Source organism: Hyposmocoma kahamanoa, unplaced genomic scaffold, assembly GCF_003589595.1.
Source record: "Hyposmocoma kahamanoa isolate Upper Pololo Valley unplaced genomic scaffold, ASM358959v1 215, whole genome shotgun sequence".
Lineage (NCBI taxonomy): Eukaryota > Metazoa > Arthropoda > Insecta > Lepidoptera > Cosmopterigidae > Hyposmocoma > Hyposmocoma kahamanoa.
The window spans coordinates 268,661-289,689 of NW_020653736.1; positions in this window are offsets into that span (position 1 = coordinate 268,661).

The following is a 21,029-nucleotide window of genomic DNA, read 5'->3' on the forward strand; positions in this document are numbered from 1 at the left end:
CATTACATTTTACATTTTAAATTATATGTTTAAATATTTCTTAAACACATTACAATAAGGTTACTTGAAGCGCGTTATGATACGAAAAGTCAATGTAAGGCTAAAGTAATATTGTTTTAAGAGGTAGTGGTAGGCACCTAGGTTTCATCACGACCTCCACCAAAAAGCTCATGGTAAGTTTCAAATTATATTTCGCACATAAAATCTGAAAAACCCAGAGGTGCGAGTCCGGATGCAAACTCACGGCTTCTGCTTGAGGTGGTAGGTCAAACCATTCGGCTACCACGTGTAAGAATGCCGTATACTCAAAACTCACGAAACTGGACAAACCCAATATATTTGCTATGTGTATGTATGTGTTGCCATTTTATTTCAATCCATTCGATTCGATTTGCATCATTAATAAAATTACTAACGAATTGTACAAATTTTAGTGACAAATTCAAAAAGACCTTACACATGCGTTTTTTTTTTCAAGTTATAACATTATAATTAAATTTAATCGAAGTACTCGCTAAAGACTTGAGGCGGGTATGTGTGGCGTGTCGCATCCAGTGCTAATTTATAAAGCGGTACTGCTCGATACGGAACGCATCTTTCGCTGGTTCGTGAACCTGGGTCCTTGACTGGTCCTTTCCCAATAATACTGCTCCGTGCCCGAACAGTTACCTGCCACGCAGAGAAATATTCGTGTGGCCTACATTATTTCTCTCGTGAGCTTGGGTGTAATTTGTGGTTGTCTATGTGTGTGTCCATGGCACCCGCGACACAGGGTTTCCCTAGTGCGGGGCTATGTTGAGTGTGTGCGTTATTATTATTATTATTATTAGTATTATATTGCCACTTTTAGTTGAAAGGGCGCATGTGACAAAAACTCAAAACCGATAACATAATGTTCAAAGAAATGAAATAAAAAAATATTGACTTTTTCTTGCGGTGACTTCATACCTTATCCACATTGTAAAAAATAAAAAATAATGACAATCTATCACTTTGGCCTCTTCTTACTGATCACGGCAGAATAAATAACAAAATTTTTGAAAAAATGTCACATGCGCGCTTTCTACTAACGGCGGTAGAATAGCACAGTCGACTGACGACTGTGCTGTTACTGGGATACGCTGTTTTCTCCCATTAAATAATCAAAAGAAAATTTGTGGAATAAAGTTGAGTAATAGTGAAGAATACGTGAAAGGTGTGGCTTGAAAGAGGATGTAGTGACTAGAATAGAGAAAGAAAGTTAAGGTGGTTTGGGCATGTAGAGCAGATGGATGTAAGAAGAATTACCAAACAGATTTATGATGCAAATGTGGATAGAAGCGCTTTAAGAGGACCTCTCAGAAGGACTTACATTGATCAGATCAGTGATGTTCTCAAAAAGGCTGGGATTTGAAGTGACAAGAATAAAAGAAGTTGTATGAAAAGGGTAGTTGATGTATGTGAGGCTCCAGAGTTGTGTCAGGATAGAGCAAAGTGGTATTCCGTGATCTCTGCCTATCCCCCTGTGGGACAAGGGCGTGAGCTTTCAAAATCAAATTTTTTTTAGCTCACGGAAGAGACAAAACTTGAAAATAGATAACCGAGGTAATAATAATAATGGCTTACAGTCTCGTCACAAAAGAATCCCCTTCACATTAAAGAAAATAGGATACGCGCTCACGCGATACATGCAGCCGTAGACGCATACCACACCTAGAGGTGCCGGTGATGATTTTATACCGATTTATCGGATATCGAAGTTATAACAGGTAAAAGAACTAATATTAATTGCTATTTCGGTAACTACTCTAGCAAACCATAAAGTTTTTAATGCCTGGGTCTGTCAATTAAAAAAAAATAAACAACTTCAAATATACGTCACGACAATCGTGTGTGTTATTGTTTGGGCTGGTGATTTCGCTGTTTATTTATTAAAAACATATCGTAAGTAGCGTTTTTTAAGTTTACCCTGAATATAAATGTTTATAAACTATACTTTAAGGAGTAATTTCATGGTAAACGTTAGAACCACTCAAACGGAATATTATCATATTTATCCAAGTACACCAAAAATTTCATTAGTGCTTTTTAAGTGCAGGATTTGCGGTGTATTACTGCATTTTATTTGAGATGTTTTTGTTGGTAATACGGAGGGTATTTATTTAGCAATGCAGAATAATAACTTTTATTTATAAAAAACTGTATTTAAACTGAATACTTTTCTAATTTGCGAAACCAAATAGCCGCCATTTTGCGGTAGGAATAGCGCATCGCGTGAGCGGTTAAGAGTTGGAGTATTCACATTTCTTCAAATACGATGCCAACGTGCTTCTAGCTGTTACGTTAACACCCTGCTACCTAAACTTCTGAACGTTAACAACCTCTTAATTGAACTAAAGTCGAGATGAGTCGGGGTGTAACCGTCTAACTTCTCGACTTCGTTTGTCTGATATTCTAAAGGCGGCCTCCTGCGGTGATTTTACAGATTTATATATATAGATTTATATTGATAGCTCAATAAAATAATGTTTGTTTACTTCACGTACGCGTATGATACGTCCGCTCACACCACTGTCTGGTCTTGTAATGGGATAACGGCGGGCCAAAGTGTAAATACATTGTGTTTTTTTTATTTTGTAAAATCGATCAGAATGATCTGTATCCAAAGAAGAATATTCGCAAAAATCGTTTTTGTCAAATTGTGGGTCATAACAGTAATATCATTGTTTATTTTTAATTCCTTGAAAGAACTACATAAAAAGAAGAATAATTTAAAAAGAACCAGAGATATACACACTTACAATACTTGAAACAAAGACAAACTTATAGTACCAAAAACGAGATTTAATAGAACTGCTAAGTAAGGATACTGTCTAAAGATAAAATTATACAACTGACTATATCCAAATAGCCCGAATTAGAATTCAAAAGAAAGACAAAAAGAAGGAAGATAAAAAAAAAGTAATACATTGAATGTTAGTAGTGAATGACTTTGATAAGGTATTTTGTACTAATGACGTGCTAAATGTTACGAGCTTTGTGACGAGGCAAATAATGATTTTGAATTTGAATTTGTAATATCAAGTGACGGAACGAGCAAATCGTTTGCCTGGTGCTAAGCTATATGCCTGTCCATAACAGTTGCAGTTGCTTTTTTTTATTATACGAAGTGACAGGACCCCAGGTTGTCCATAGCAGTAGCAGTGCCAACAAAGCTTTAAACAGAAAAGATCTAATTTTTAGAACCGGAACGCATTAATGGTTCACATTACTGCTTGGCGGCAGAAATCGATAAAGTGACAGTACTTCCCTGAACGAACTCTTTCACAAATTGTCTACTGTCTATGGTACATTTTATCTACACACCACATCGACAACCCTTTTTTTTTTTTTTGACGGGGGGGAAATCTTTATGGATTCCCCTGAGCCCAGGGAGACTCAGGGGTTATGTGGGGACTCTCCCTCCAGACTGGAGGGCCTACCCCACTAAAACCCCCCCGGGTTTCCCTCTCGCCGGTTGAGTCGGCGCCGTGGGATCAGTGAATATTCACCACGACGCCGCCCGGCCGCCCTAGCTTACGCCAGGGCTCCCGTGCCAACGGAGGGGCGAGTCGGTTGTCCTCCGACCCGCCCCCCAGACGAGTGAGGCCGTGCAATGCAGGCTCCGGAGTCCCTGTCCAGAGCCCGCTGGTCTCACAAGGGGGTCAGGCGAGCAGCGAACTGCCTTCGCATTCTCCCCGTACGGAGCGGGTGCGCGTCCGCCGCGTCCTCGCGCACCCGCGTGGAATGTAGTTTTAGCTTCCGCAGCCTCTGCAGCCTCCACACATCTTACTTAGTAAGTTTAAAGTTCAAAGTTCAAAAGGGTAAATGTTAATGGTAATAAATCCAGTTTTATAAGTATTTATTGCGGTTTTAACAATACTTATGATCTTAAAAATGTATATTGTACAAGAGATTTTAGTAAAATGGTAAACGGTTCAAAAAAAAGACAAGAAGATGTGTTCTCTGTCGCGATCGGGCAGGGAGCAAAAGGATGGAACAATTGGAGTATGAGAATAAAATAAGACATTTAAATAAAAAGGTGGATGACGATCAAGGAGGTCACACCGTCACAGTACTATGCCATTGAAAGCATGAAAGCATTGTTAGTACCGCAGAGCACGCCGCTGATCAAGAATTATGTAAAAAAACAGGATAAGTACTTATTTTATGGTAAAATATATCCAATAATTTAGAACATATTATGAAATAGAATAGGTATTTGTTAATAATAAAATGAACACCACAACGCTCAATTCTGTTTGATAAATGTCACGCCATTAACGTTCCCCCACCATCTTCGAGACGCCATATTGCGTTACCGCCATTTTGGCAAAATATTTATGATAGACGCTTTAGCTCGAATTACCTTTTAATGCGACGCGGTTTAAACGGGAAACGAGGTAATCAACCTGGAGAGCAATTCAGACTTTTTAATGCTCAAAAATGAAAGCATATCCACTGTGAACTGGGAACCAATACCAACTCAATTTTGACAAATTTACACCATTGCGAAAAAAATTGTTTGCGTCATGCATATAGCATTTGGTTTATGAAATAAAAATACTTAGAGTATTTATAATAAAAATATTTAAAAACTACGTATTTTTATTTAATAAATCAGATGCTATGTAAACGATGCAAGAATTTTTTTTTCTTCATCGGGTGAAGTTGTCAAACTTGAGATAGTACCGATTGCCAGTTCATATGCCTATGTAGACGGTAATATTAGTGGCATACCTTAACTCGGTTCGGTTCTGCTTCGGTTTATTCCGTATTGAATCAATCACTTTGAAAAAAATATATAGTAAAATTGAGAATATACATTGATTAGTAAATGATGTAAAAACACAATTCCTAAAAATTTTCATGATGGAAAAAAAACAAAAACTTACCACGAAATTTTACAAGAAAACCGCTGTGTTAGTAAAAAAAAATCATTCGCATATGTCAAGTACCTATTGAGTACTTTGCATATACTAATGATTTTTTTTATATCAACTAAACTAAATGGATCATGTATAGAATATTATACCTGATCGATTTTTATACTATGTACTAATAAGAGTAAAAAATATATTCTGAAATAAAGCCTGTCTCACTCCCGCTCGACCCAAGCAATATGAACCATATTAATTTTAATTCGTGCTGAGGTAGTTGACTCTTAAATGAAAAAGAAAAACAAAAACATTTTTTAAATTTTTATTGAATTGAATTGATATTCAATTTTTTTTTGTGAAATTACTCCACTAGTTACGTACAATAAATAGCGACATCTCTCGCCAGGACTGGTAGCTGTAAAGGTACTAACTGGGTGATAAACCTTTCATAGATTTCTCATAGATGGCGCTACGACTAAAAAGTCGTTGAAAAACCAAATACAAAGACACGACGCAAGCACATAGAAAAATTCGTGAGGTCCGTTGGTTCGTTACGTGGCTTAGTTGGTATAGCTTCTGGCACGGTATGCAAGAAGACGTCGGTTCGAATCCGACCGGATCGAAGGAATTTTTTCTGAGTGTTCGATCTTTGTATTAATAATTATAATAAAAATATTTTTGTTAAAAATGGCGACTCAACACTTTCGCTGTGTTCGTTGCTGCTCAATGACAATTGAAACGTAGATGGAAGTCGTCATCAAAACGAACAATATGAACCCAAACACAAGTTGCTGTACATTGTTGAGGAGTTCCACTCATTTGTCTGCCATTTTCATCGAGTATATAACTAGAAATAAGGGCCATATATTCCTGGTAACACATTAGCGATACAGCTCTTATAAATATCAACTCCCGTTTGCACTGAAATATAGACTGGCCAACTACTGACCTGTCCGTACGTCTCAGTATATTCCAAAAACTATTTATTGTAATAAAGATAATGTCTCTAACAATGCCGTGCTGTTATATTCGGTGGTGTGGTGTAAATATTAAATATGTAATTCTGCAATTTTCGTCCATTATAGCAAAGCTCAAGTTAACTGGTCGATTTGAAGTGAAACAGTTGACGACACCCGTCATTTATTTCGAACTCGGGCTAGCCAATCGGAGCGCAGTTGTCACAGTAATGATATAGCAGAATAGTTTTCAAACAAATAAAATGACATTTCGTCTCTATTTCTGGTTATATACTCGATGGCCATTTTCATCAGATAAGCTCTAGCTCAACATAACATTTTATTTTCATTGTAATTCTAAGTGCCAAATTTTATTAACATTCTCAGTTAGGACTTAGTGCTCAAGCGATATCTGAAGTAGGTCCGAGTTTTCTAGATTTGTACAGTCTCGGATTCGGAAAGAATAACAGTCGAATGCGGTGTGTAAACGCGCGTAGAGGTAGAATATTTTCTTGAAATTTAGATGAAACCTCTACTAAGGTACCACCGTTCCAACAATAAAGAATCATTTATGTATTTATTATTGCTAGTATACCAGCGCGGCAGTCAAACTATATGACTGTACGCGCCGAAATACAAGCGGGTTGGGTGGTTCGTTTAAGAAGAGTGGTAGAAGTGGACTGTATGAAGAAAGAATGTCTGGATAGGGACAAATCGGTAGGTAAAGGAAGTGCTGTGCTATGCTAGACTGACCTTAGAGGTGGATTTCGTGGTCGTAGGTGGTCGCTCTTCTTTTACTTCCAACAGGCGTATAAATGTCTCCGACAAATGCGGTGGTACTCGTGGCGGTTCCGTTGATACGGTGGCGGCCAGAGGTGAATACCAGTTACTATCACTTGCTTTATCACCGTATAAACAGTACAGTACAATAACACATACAAAGAGTACAAAACACAGCGGTATTTCACACACGGCGAAATAAGAAATAGGTGAAACTACGCAGAGTACGTTAGTTCAATATGGCGGTGAATCCACAGAGCTAAGCGAGCACGATACCCAGGATGATTAGTTGCAGACTGTTCTAAACACGAACAGCAGTCCAGTTTCAGCAGAGTAAAAAGGATAGCGGTATAAATGGTAAAGGAAAATGAGGGTAGGTGACTTTAGTATCGGCGCGAACAGCCAGCATGTACAATTTGTGCTGTATTGACATTGACTTACAATTATATGGACGTCGGGTCCGCGCTAAAAAGTGTCCGAACTTATAGGGCGTTAAAATCGTATACAGAGCGTCATTTCCGCTTTAGTCTTCGTTTGTTCGACTGACAGCGAAGCAAGCAAAATTAGACAGTACTGCGATGACATTACAATTTAAATTCAACGTTTTAGCTTTTTCATATTCCTTTACATGTCACTACGTTTAAATAGGTTGACTTGGGACATTTTTTCGTGGTTTTTGTAATCACCCGTCGTCCATTTATTTGTAAGTCAATGTATATTGATCTTAAAAATAACGCAGTGACAGTACATGAATCCTGCTGGGGCATTGCAATTTACTGCTGGTCGACTCAGTTTCATGCAGGGATCAGGGAAAAGATCGGGCAGCAGAAATTGAGCAAACGTCGTAATTTTTTTTATACAAAATGAATGAAATTGACTACTTTTATATGCTAATAGACTCGGTTTCTTATAACCGAGTCTATTAGACAAATAGAGTTGGACAAATTTAAAAAAAAAATTATACAAAATGAATAACATTTTATTAAATATGACATTTTATATAATATGACCAACATCTGCTGTCCCGATTCCTTTCTTCCAATATAAGAAAATCATTCTTATATTTAAAAGAAACCGAATTTATCAGCATTAAATAAAAAGATCCAATTAAAGTTAACTTATTTGGTAACTAAAATGGTTTTATTTATTAAGTAATAAACACGTAGGCAAATAATCAAAACAAACTTCAAAGTGTAAAGTAAAAAGGTTTTTATATTTAATATGAACCAGAAATTAGATAATTCAATAAAAAGTTTAAATTAGTTCGTAGAATATTCCTGAAAGTCAAGTTTAATTTTAAGTTACAACCTTTTAATATTCAGTAGCTTTTAATATTCATTAAACTTCAAATTGTTTTATGTAAATTGTTAAGGTAGTCCTTATTTCATACTTTACACAAATCATAGGAAAAATTTTCCTCCAGACCTAGCATTAGAGCATTAAGTATTTCAAGATTAGAACTTGATACTTGGAAGCCAAATGATACCAAGTATTGGGATGAACAAGTCGTATACCTGGTGGTAACATACGCCTGTCCATAACAGTCGCAGTGCCTCTCAAAGCTTTAAATCGCAAAGATCTACATGGCACTGCCACTGTAGTAAGTTAACAACTCTCATATGTGTGTTATTTCACCCTTGCGCTTCAAAAAGGGAACGCAATTCACATAGAGTCTGTTGGTGTTCTAGCTCTCGTAGGATCGTTAACGTTCGGCGGACTGTATTTGTTCACTATCGCCCCCTTTATTGCTCAACATGTTCCTACTTAAGTACTAAATTAACTCTCTCATCTAGTAGAGATGTCGGCGAGGAGGCAGTCGGCGCGGTGCGCGGGGCGCAGGGGGCGGCGACTCCGTACGACGCTGTGTGCGGGGTGCGGGGAACGGCGACGCGGTCTCGGTTGGGGCGCGGGGCGCGGAGTGTATGGCTCGTTGTCCGTAACAGAGTCGATAAGTAATACTTATTGATTAAAAACAGAAGACAAAAAATTAAAAATTTTGACTTCCAATTTTAAAACTGTCTAAATACACGACTACTCATAATAAAATTAAGGTTAGTTATACATCAGAAATGTAGAACAAAATACAAAATATAATTCTTGCATTTCCGAGGGACGTATAATCCACTTTATGAATATTACTTCTTTGAAGTTTAAGTAAATACATAGCGTCTATTACAATCTCTGCTAATGTGATACTAAATAAACAAATCATAGAGGTACTACAAAAGACCTTTGTTTTCAGAACCAAGTAAATGCGGTTTGTGGAGAATCTGCAATACAATAACTTGTTTAATTTGTCCGCGTGTAAAGCTGACAGCGAAGCATTGGGGGTTCGTGTAGTACCTTGATTAAATACGAAACACACACGGAAACCTGGTTGAAAATTATTTGTGTGGCATGCCGTACAAATTAAACACATAGTAGAGTACTTGTCTAATGAGTGGAATTCCCTGCGTTGTGGACTTATTCCCCGAACGCTATAACTTGGACAAAGGTACAACGGCTATTAGTGACGAGGTGGCTGAGTTCTGGGTCACAATAGTCCAGCAACTTGTTCGTGCCGTCGTTTGATATCATAAAAAATATAAATAAAATAAACAATTGACAAGAGTGCCTCAAAAAATTTCATTATTGTTCAACATTTCGTTTTTATTACACAGTCATAGTCCATAATTAAGATACCAGTCAGTCTTCCAACAATTTACGGTACGTAAGTTTTATATGAATAATTGTTTTTTTCATTTTCATTTTTTTAAATTATCCTATCCCACTGCTGGGCAAAGGTCTCCTTCAAAATCCTCCATTACTTCTTCGTCTTTGGCGATCTCCCACCACTCTCTCTCAAACCCATCAAGGTCGTCCCGCCAACGCCTTCTCGGCCGTCCACGTCGTCTCTTTCCATCCTTGGGCACCCAAGGACTGACGACGATCGTCCACTACACAGGTTGCATCCGGCTAACGTGGCCCGTCCAATCCCACTTGAGCCTAGCTGTTTTGTTCCCACATCAGCAATGCCAGTCATCGAACGCAGTATTGTATTGCGTACTCTGCGTATTCTTGGGGGGCTACTCTCGATTTCCGTCCGACATCCATCCGACACAATTACTGTCAAATAAGTAATATTCGACAAAATTAAAAGACAAGTATCCAGTATGAAGCTTCATTCGCATCACGCGTCTTTTCATTTGGTCAAGTATTGCTTATTTGGCAGTAATTGTTTCGGACAGATGTCGGACAGATGTCGGACGGAGATCAAGAGTAGACCCCGGATCATCTCGCTCAGAAACCCATCTGGTTTCGAGACTACCCGATCGGCTTGATTCCGATTTGAATCAAAATGAGGACGCAAATTTCAATGAATTCAGTGCAATAGTTTTCAAACTAGAGCGGTTTTAATGACTAGAGTAGAACATTTTCAAAAAAGTACGTAAAAAATTATAACTTCTAAACTATTAATTTTCGCTGAGCCAACGTTTAATTTAAAAGGGTTTAATTTAAAAGTTCCAATTGCGTACTCGGTCAATACGTTTGAAGCTCAGAATGCTGCGTTCCATCGCCAGGTGGCAGATCTTGAGTTTAGATTTCTGGAACTCTGTCAGCGACCATATCTGTTCACTGTAGTTTAAGATGGGCAGGATGCACATATGGATAAGTTGGCGCTTAAATGACTTAGGGAGATTACTCTTCAAGTACTTCAAGGACCAGTAGCTCTTCAAGGCATTCTTTGTTTTCAAAACTTGCTAACTGGCCCAGATAGATATACACATCGACCTACTGGATTGCCTGCCCGTCATTTTCAAATTAGAATATAAAAATGAAAATAACCGACCAGACTTTTGAAAAAACACTGTATTATTTTGGAGATTTTTACTGGTATTCCGCTACATGTGCCCATGTGTGTAGTCACGGCGTGAGTGAAGGAAATTAACTTTTACGCCCACGTTGCAGCTCAATAGTTTGTGATTTTCAACAAATCAGCAACAATAGTTGGATCTTCTTTGTTGCCAAGAAAACCGTTTACCACAAGTTGTAACAGTTTCAGACTTTCTTTTCCTTATTTTCCATTTTAGACTCAAAGTTTTCACCAAAAGTTTTACATCAGGCACAACAAGTGTACCTTTAAATTTTGCCTTGCTTTGACAAAGAGTTTCTGACCCAGCTAGATGTATTGTGGATGTAAGATCTTCTGTTCTTCTTCCCTTTGATGGAGTCACTACTCCATTTCATCCTACAGTTATCTATCTCCGTAGTAGCTCCAGCTTTTTGGATATTTGATCTGGCCATCGTTTGGAATTCCTGCCATGTCTATTTCTTCCTTCTCTATCACCATCTATCGCTTTAAGTTATTAGCATCTTTTTCAATCAATTCTAGTAGCAGTAGAGCTTCTTGTGAAAAAAGTCGCCCAGGGAAGTACTGCCACCTTACCTATTTCTACTGCCAAGCATTGATGTGACTATTACTGGGTTCCAGTTCTGAAGGGGGTTCTCCCTCGAGGTGCTGATGAAATTACAAGCACTTAATGACTTGTCAATTTATGTCTCAGAGTGACGGGCGCAGTGGCAGTGTTCCTTTAATCTTTACGATTTAAAGTCCTGAGTGGTACTGCAACGGCTATGGAAAGACGTGTCGTTTACCACCAGGTGCACTACTCTCGTTCGTCTTGTCACTTAGTGTCATAAAAAAAATCTTGAGTTGTCTAAGTACAAAGGCATTAGTGCGGCGGGCAGTCCATGGTATTACATTTTAAGCGTCCACTAAACTCTTTCATATATATATACTATAACGTTATGTGTTCGGTCACGACCATCCCATTGACAAAACAAGTAAGTGTGTGAAGTACACAGTGGTTACATGACTGTTTAACTGGTGAAATTGCCTGGCATGAATAGTGTTTTACCAGTTTTGGGGTACAGTCTGTTCAACATAAGAAAAATTTACTCATGATGTCAGCCTAAATTTCGATTAGTTATTTCGTTAAATTAACTCGTGGAGGTAGAACTTTGACATTAAACAGATTTTAATTACTAAAGAATGTGATTCATAGGTAGGGGAGACCGGGACTGGTAGTTCCCGGGGTAAGTTGTTCTCACAGCAATCACTTTGCAAGGAAAATATGTAGAAATACATGTGAAGCGCGTCGTTAAAGCGTCAGGTGATGCGTCTTGTCGGCAGCCATTTCAGTTACTCCGGCGACGACGTGTGGCTATGTGCGTTGAGCTGTCAAAATATCACGTAAGTAAATTTTTTCTTGTTTAAATTTTTTGGTCTGTCTTTGGTTATTATGGGCCGATTCGTACGTAACTTTTCTAAATTGTAGTGACATTACTAAGGAAACTTATTGTTTGAGTATTTTTATGATTGATTCTATTATTTTGCCGGTATATTAGTCTTCGTATAAAAACGTAATTTGGGGCTATACGTTCCTCCCTCGAGGGGCTGGTTGTTCTTAGGAACAACTTCTCCAATTGACCTGCAATCATACTTCAAATTTTTATGACCATGTTTCTTTGTTTTAAGGATGCCAAACTTCAAACGGACTCATGTCAAATATTTAGACAAGATGATAGAGTCACTTATGTGTGTCTCAACTGTGATTCAGATGAAGAAATGAGTGATGAATAATATTGCTGATGAATAAGAATGTAGTTATTTTTATTTAAGTTAGTTGTGCGTAGTATAAACATTACATACGTACAATTATAAAATAGGTGGTTTTATTTAAGAAAATCTTTGTTATTGTGTCATAATCTAGGCGGAACAATTTGCCTCAAAGGCGGAACAACGCGCCCCAAAGCGGGGCTAAATGTTTCGCTCCGAAATTTGTCAAAAATTAACCTCTATGAAAAAGACTATTGAGATATTAGTAGTAGTGCCTATACTATTACCAAAATAAACAAGTTATTTGAAAATAGGAACGTTCAGCCCCGCTCTCCCCTATGTCACAAAAGCTTTAAAAGGGTAATAAATATAAAAAATGCTATAAAAATCACAGAGAAAATTAGAAACAATTTTTTGATCGCAGACATGTCTTTTGCCATTTTAGCCACTATTTCTGCTAATGATCTGTCAAACCTTTGTTAATGTTACCATTTCAACAACTGTTTCTGCAAATAATAATGTCAAACCTTTGTCATTGTTGCCGTTTAGGTAAACGTATTGCTACTAAATGTTAACGAATGTACGTAATTTCATGTTAAAATCATAGGATTCATGCTGCCACAGGGATTTGGACGGTCAACCTCTTAATTTAGAAGCAAATTTCTTTTTTATATACGCCCAGTCAGTAAGTACTAGAGCTAATTGTGTGTCATCTTACCAATTTCTACCGCCAAACTGTAATGTGAGAATTATAATTTTGAACCTAAGAGTTGTCAACTTTCCGTCTCAAGGTGTCTCAGTGGTTCAAAGATATTTACGATTTAAAGCTCTGAGTGACACTGCAACTGTTATGGACAGGCGTGTCGTGTACCACAAGGCATACGACTTGTTCGTCCCGTCTTTGGATATCATAGAAAACTCTTTGTATAAGTCAAACTTTACCTCCGTTTAAAAAAAAATCTGTTATAAAGTGTAAGTACAAGTGTTATTAAGTAATATATATACATTTATCATCATTTACATTTTTTTAATTAACATTTAAATTGTAATTCTCTTGTACAATAGTTACTCCCGCAGACTTCATTTTTACACCACGACTAGGATTGGCTGGAAGCGATCTCTTCTAGAGATAAACTCACCTTTATGTATGTTCTTTGTTACATGTGTTTTATTTGTCTTTTGTTTGTACAATAAAGAATTAAATAAATAAAAATTCGCAGATATTTAGATTTTTTTACACAAAAGAACAATATTAATAACGACAAAATCATCCATATAAATTACATCTCCTTGAATACGGGTCAACTCTAAGGCTCAGTTTACATTGAAATGAAACAAATAATATGTGTAACCATAACATAATAACTTTATATCAATAAAATTGTGTAACGCACAAACTAGATATGAGCCAAAAAATGGGTCGTGCGTTTGCCGGATTATTCTCACACAATCTTGAGAATTTTCGCATTTACCGTTTTATTGGGAATTTCACAAGTTTTCCCAGAGTCGTGTGAACCTTGGTCATGGTGCAGGTGTTCACACTTCACCGTTAAATCAAGGGAAAACACGAATCGACAAACATCTTTCCATAATTCGTTAAAACTTTAATTAACAGTTCTAGTTCCAGGACTTTATTTAAGAAGCTTGTCAAGTGTAAGACTTTTAGTGGGTATTATTATTTAATATGTAAAATGTTGCCATATACCTCACGCCCTTTTACTATCGGGGTAGAAAGATATAATAGTCTTCCACGTGCTATGATTCTGACACAATCACGGGTCGCTTAAGGGACGTTGTATACAAAATTGATAAGATATAAAGAGCTGGACACATAGCTAAGATGGATCGAGGTCGGTGGACTAGGAACATCGAGGAGTGGTGCCAATGGGCCAACACGCGTGGCAAAGATCGTCCACTTTTTTGTTAGGTGGATGACATCAAAATTTTCGCTGGAGCTAGGGATGCTCGTTATGATTTCATTTTTTTGAATATCGATTCAAGTGTATGCGATCTAGTGATTTTTGTATCGATTCATTTCATTGCGACTCTTAATCATTTAGATCGTTTTTTTTTATAATGGTGGTAAGCGTAGAGCTTTAAATCGCAAAGACCTTAAGGGCTGCCACTGCACCCGTCACCCTGAGACATTAGTTGACAAGTCCAATGTGACTGTAATTTTACCAATACCCTTACGCTTCTAAACCGAATCGCAGTAATAGTCACATTACTGCTTGGCGGCAGAAATAGGTAAGGTGGCAGTACCTTCCTGAACTCTTTCATAAGGAGCAATTCGCAATTTAAACAAAACAGTCTCTTTCTGAACCCCTACTGAAACTTAAGGCTTAATCCTATTTTATATTGGTCTTCAGGAAAAGTAGTTTGGAAGCATCTAAGTACAATAATTCTACGATATTTGAGATTCTTGATACATCTGTGACGACTGAACGTCTTTTTTCACTGGCTAATGTCCCAGTCGTAATCGACTAAGACTGGCGGATTGTTAAAATATTTTTTTTCAAAATTATTTTTATGTGATCGATTCATAATTATATGATCTGATCTGTGAATCGATTCAAAAGTATATGATTCGAAAAATCGATTCAAAGCACAAAATCGTGCATCCCTAACGGGAGTGATATAAATGGAGAAATATTCAGGAGGCTTATATTCAAAGACGAATTTAGTAGAGGCTGCTTGAGTCTACGTCGAATTCGGCAGTTTAGTTTCAAGTTTCATGTATATTCGAAAACTCAATTTGATAGGATGCAAGGGAAATTTTAAGCTTAAGCTCAACTGTCGTTAAGTCAACACAAATTTAAGCTACATTCTCAAAAAGCATTTCAATGAAAAACAAACTGTTTCCTCTTTAAATTCACTCGTTTTCCCTTGTTGACGGTAGGATAGACTTAATTTATATTCATGAAAAGCCTTCTCAACCAATTGCGCTTTAAAATATTCTTATTTTTAATCAACTTCCTTTCCGAAGTGAGAAGTTTCAAAACGAGGATTGCACTTTAAATTTCAAATAAATAATTTTCAATTTAATCAAGTTCATTCAGTTAATTAATTCTTAATTGCGCCAAGTCTGGATCTAACAAGATTCAGAGCTCTTGCAATAAGACGGGCTCGCGCAAGCTGCTAGCAGAGGTAAATTTATTGGAGCAGAATCTTATTTGACCGCCTTGTAGCACAGTGTAATAAAATAGGTCTAGTAATTCCATACAAACGCTGCAGCATGGCTTGTATCTGTACGCGCCCACTGCGTGCCGTGTACGTACGCATACATTCGCATAATCTCGCGTTGCATAGCGATGGTCGTCACGATAACGTGCGTGTGTACACAGCGCACAGCGGGCGTGTACAGATACAAGCCGCACTGCTACGTTTGTACAGAGTTACCATACTAGTTTTATTATACTATGATTGTAGCCTAGAGTTTAAAACCGAACCCGAAATGAGGAAGTCTAGTGTTTGAGACTCGATACGACCAATTTACGAATCGAGATTTCTTAATAATGTTGGTTTTGGTCTGGTTGGTACTCCACGAACTCGAAGACCAAATTTCGTTATTCTGGTACTTATAGTAGAAGGCATTCCTAAATTTGAAACTAGGTTATATTTGTGGGGTGTCTGGCACATTGTTAATATTAAAACATGTGCACAAATAATTGTATGTTAGATAAATAAATTGATGACATTCAGGCACATGGGACTTGTCAACTTACGTCTCAGGGTGACGGGCGCAGTGGCAGTGCCTCGCAGATCTTTACGATTTAAAGCTCTGAGCGGCACTGCAACTGTTAAGGACAGCTTACCACCAGACACACGACTTGTTCGTCCCGTCACTTGATATTATAAAAAAAATATAACAATAAATTTAATTTAAGTAACATGGACTCGTAAAATTTATTTATTTATTAAACTTTATTGACCACAACACAGAATGGTACAAAAAGGCGGACTTAATGCTAAAAGCATTCTCTACCAGTTGCGCTTTTGTTATTACACAAATTTGTCAGTAAACTACTAAATGCATATATTAGTAAGGTACAAAAGTATATAGACATTGGATACGTGCAATTCATACGTACATGTTCCATGTACGGACAGTCAAGCTTGTCCGCTAGCGCAGGATGAGGTTGGGGCTGACCTGCACCCGGCGCGCCAGAGACGTGCTTCGCTTGCACCAGTTCCCGTAAAAGCAATCCACTCTTGCTTCAGCGAACATCCAATTATAAGTATCTCGATTTGGCGTAAGAGATCATCGAGTTCTGGGATGTGGCTGCCACTGAAACAATCTCAATAATTTCGTCCGCAGACGAAATTAATTTCAGTCAGGCTCGCTCGTGTCACTTACTGATGCGGATTCCGGATGCGGTACGTCCCGGTTCTTGAAACTACCTGTTAACGACACCTGGTAGCTGTAGTGAAAGAGTTCATCAAGTACTGCCACTTAGTTCAGTAAGTGAGCATTACCGCGTTCCAGTTTTGACGGGTAAGCGTGCTGGTGAAATTACAGGCATAATGAATTGAAAGTGCAAGAGGTAGCTAACAGTTAAAGGTATCTACAGATTTGCTCGTTTTTTTGGATGCTCGACATCGCATGTTTTATCGACCAACACGTGTTATCAGACAAAATCGAGAAAATGTGTAAGATAATACGATATCGATAGTCTGTTTATCGATATCGTATTTGTCAGTATTACCAATACACTTACCTTATTATAGTTCCTTTGTAATAATTACGTTCGCCTGTTTCCATAAAACTGGATTACTTCCAAGATTTCTAAGATAATTCGAAGATTGTATTTTAGAAAATGTTCCTGTTAGGGAATCCTATTGTTGGTTCCCGAATAGAAAGTAGGTAGAGTTTCTAAGTTTGAATTTTTTTACAACAGGTTGCCAAGACTGCAAACCTTATTAAAGTGCTAAAATTCGCCCCTATTTGATTGTTATTTTGAGTGGCACTGCGACTGATATGGACAGGCGTGTCGCTTAGCAACAGGCGCATGACGTGTTCGTCTCGTCAGTTGCTATCATAAGAAAAGTCCAATGGTAGACCGTCTTCCGGCTGAAGTGATAATGTTTGACGCAACCCCAACCCTACAACCACTTGTTTACTGAGCAAAGGTCTCGTCTATAAAGAAGGCAATTAATCTCATTACGGTTATGCATTCTTGAATTCAAATTTTTACCGTACTAATACGGTTCATTTTGCTCAGGTCGAGTGGCAGAACCGATGGCTTTATTTCAGAACTTTTTTTTTTTACAAAATTTATTTTTGAAAAATGTAGGTATATCGTATATTATACTTAATTATTAATACAAAGATCGAACACTCAGAAAAAATTCCTTCGATCCGGTCGGATTCGAACCGACGTCTTCTTGCATACCGTGCCAGACGCTATACCAACTAAGCCACGGAACGAACCAACGTGTCGTGTCTTTGTACTTGGTCTTTCAACGACTTTTTAGTCGTAGCGCCATCTATGACAAATCTGTTACAGATTTATCACTTATAATAATTATAACAAACTAGTGGAGTAATTTCACAAAAAAAATAATTGAATATCAATTCAATAAAAATTTAATTAGTATATTATACTTGATCTATTTAGTTCAGTTGATATAAAAAAAAACATTAGTATATGTAAAGTACCTATATGAATACAGCGGTTTTCTTGTAAAATTTCTAGGTAAGTCTGTGTTTTTTTCTATCGTGAAAATGTTTGGGAATCGTGTTTTCACACCGTATACTGATCAGTGTACATATATCCTCAATTTTATATTTATTTTATAATTACAGATACAGGACCTGGACAACCCATACGGTTTGTAGACAGGCTAGGGAAGCGCTCCCCATGCTTAACGCTAGTCTATCTCGTAAATTTCTTAACTTCAAAAGGAAAGAGCTGCGCGTTCTAACTGCTGCTCTAACGGGTCATGGTCCATACAATAAACACCTTTTCAATCTAGGTATCACGGACAGCCCTCTATGCAGAGCATGCGTGGACTGCAATGCTCCGGCGTGGCCTACTACAGGTCAACACTTAATAATACCTTGGAGTGCCAAGGTCGCTCCCCGAAGTCTTCGAACAACCCAAAAGAGTGTTGAGATTTTCGGAGGAGCTTGGGTGGCACGAGTAGGACCCCGCACCCACTACACGCAAAATAGGCGCTTGGGCGTCGAGTTGCGGACAACAGCCCGTTACACCATACCATACCAATCCTCAATTTTACTTTTTATTTTTTCCAAAGTGATTTAACACTTTCACTGTTACATGGAAACAACAAAAGCCATTTGAGGTTGCATAGACTCTTAACGAGTTCAAGATTATATGAGCTGATCTAATTATGTTGATAACCATAAGTGTTGAATATTATAGGAATGATTAAGAATATGGTTGGATTATTTGGAGCACGAAATTAATTTCATCGTCGAAGCTTAAAATTAATTGTCACGACTCTGTGTTGGATTGTGTTGTTGAGTTTATTAAGATCTACCCACGTGATTGTTCTCACTGAAATGGAATTTGCGTGCTAAAATAAAGAAAAGCCCTTCACACACTAGAGTTGCTGTAAATTATACATGCCCAACAAAGGCTACGAGTGAACATTCCCAACAGAGAAGCTGGGCTGGAAATTTTGGCTTCCTTATTCTGTGATTTTACCACAGAATAATAACTAGTGGAAGTGGTTAGTTAGCATCGTACGTGTAACCGCTATACGGACAGTTGTCCATAATTGAGCTCAGGCCCATTTTCGCTTTGTACGGTATGGTTCTGTCATTCTTTTGCGCAAATTGCTTTTCTCTAAAATCCTAGAAAAATGCCTTAATGTGGTGTTTTTTAGAATCCAAAAAAGATAGCCGCGTCGGTTGATAAATCTAATTTCACAACCATGGTAAAATGCAAACGCGTCTGTAGCGGTGAAAGGATTAATGCATAGCGAATAATAGGCGATGCTGGTGCGCGGCAAGTCATGGTCATTCTGTAATTGTTTAATTATTATTAATATGAAAGGGCGATGACGGTGTGTGGACGTCAGTGGTCATCAGCCGTGCGAGGAAATCTGTATCACTGTGAAAGGCCGTCTTAGCAGTTTCCGAATGAACAACATAATGTTGTATTGACATATTAAATTATTTAAACTACGAGTCATAGGACGTCACTTGCGGTGTTAGTTTCTTATGAGAGGGGGAGTCAATATATCTTTCTTGCACCTGCGCGTTGCTAATTGCACTCTCGTAATTGAAACTACGTGGAATGTGGCCGTTTTTACGTTGGAGTGAAAGAGACACTTGGCCCATAAGCAATATTTTACAACGGCACTGGATCTCAGCGATAGGTAGTTTGCCTCGTCGGAAAAAGTAATCAGGCGTTTTGTAAGTGAAACTAGCAATTGCTCGGATAGATTGCTGCATAAAATAGTCTGGCGTTCGGTTTGTTTATAGCCGATTCCTATGGTACTTAATATACTTTATTTAATTTTATATAATAGCTTAATTTAACACACATTATAAGTAGCTGTAGAGCTTCTTGTAAAAGAGTTTGTCCTGGGAAGCACTGCCATCTATATTTCCGCTGCCAAGCAGTAATGTCAGCGTTACCGTGTTCCGGTTTCGAAGGGTAAGGGTGAAGGTGAAATTACAGGCATATGATAGACTTATCAACTTATGTCTCAGGGCGACAGCCGCAGTGGCAGTGCCCCTCAGATCTTTGCGATTTAAAGCTCTGAGTGGCACTGCATCTGTTATGAACAGGCGTGTAGCTTACTATCAGGCGCACGACTTGTTCGTCCCGTTACTTGATGTTATGAAGTAAAAAATAAAAATACAGTAAAATTATTTCTGTGAAGTAACTTTTGTCATTGCGCGATGATTAAAGTATCTCTCAGTAGAATTGTGTTTATATCAAGACCAGACCTACTACAGTCCGCTAATAGAAAAATACAACAGTTGGTTGGTAAAGATGGTGCCTTTATTGATTATTTGAAGAGAGCTGCTTTGCATCGGCGGTTTTTCAAATTTTAATTCATGTTGTTTCTTTTAAGTTTTATTTATTTTATTTAAATATACTCCTACCCGACGCTTTCATGGATCATTATCCTCTGAGAATAATGAAACTCTACCAGTTGCTAATTATTATTACATATTATCGAAACTTGTAGTAAGTTCTTATTGGGGTGATAGAGGGAAACCAGGTTTTTCCAATATGGTGGTTTTATTTCACAACATATACAACGTCGGTGGTACAGTGGGAAAGGACTCCCCCTAATCGGCACGTAGTCGAGGACCCGTACGCACGTTCCAATTAGGAAGCGGCGCAGGGTGCAACAACTACGTGTTACTTCTAAAGCGCAGTTCCAATAAGGAAGCAGCGCTAGAAGCGTAGCACATTGCAGTAGGTTCAACGGTAGCGATCTAAAGCGGAGTTCCAAAGAAGGAAGCGTAGTAAGTTGGATTACATTCATGTTCGCATCGCCGCCAGTAGTCATTCCGCGAGGGAAAATCTTAACACCGCGATGCAGAATTTGCGATTTCGACGCCAATGCCATCTAGCGGTGCGTGACGGAACTAATATGAGTTGTTGCCTGTTATGTGATTTTGTTACAAACTTCATTTACATACAGCGCGCCCACTAACTACCCTTGTAACCATCAAAACAAGTTTTAATTAGTACACTGAACTATGAGGATTGCTTGTCGCTGAGTGCTGTGATTGTGCTCACAGATAAAATAAATTTGTTGAAAGCTTTTTCCCCGTATTATAATCAAATAACGGGCCTGAAGGCACTT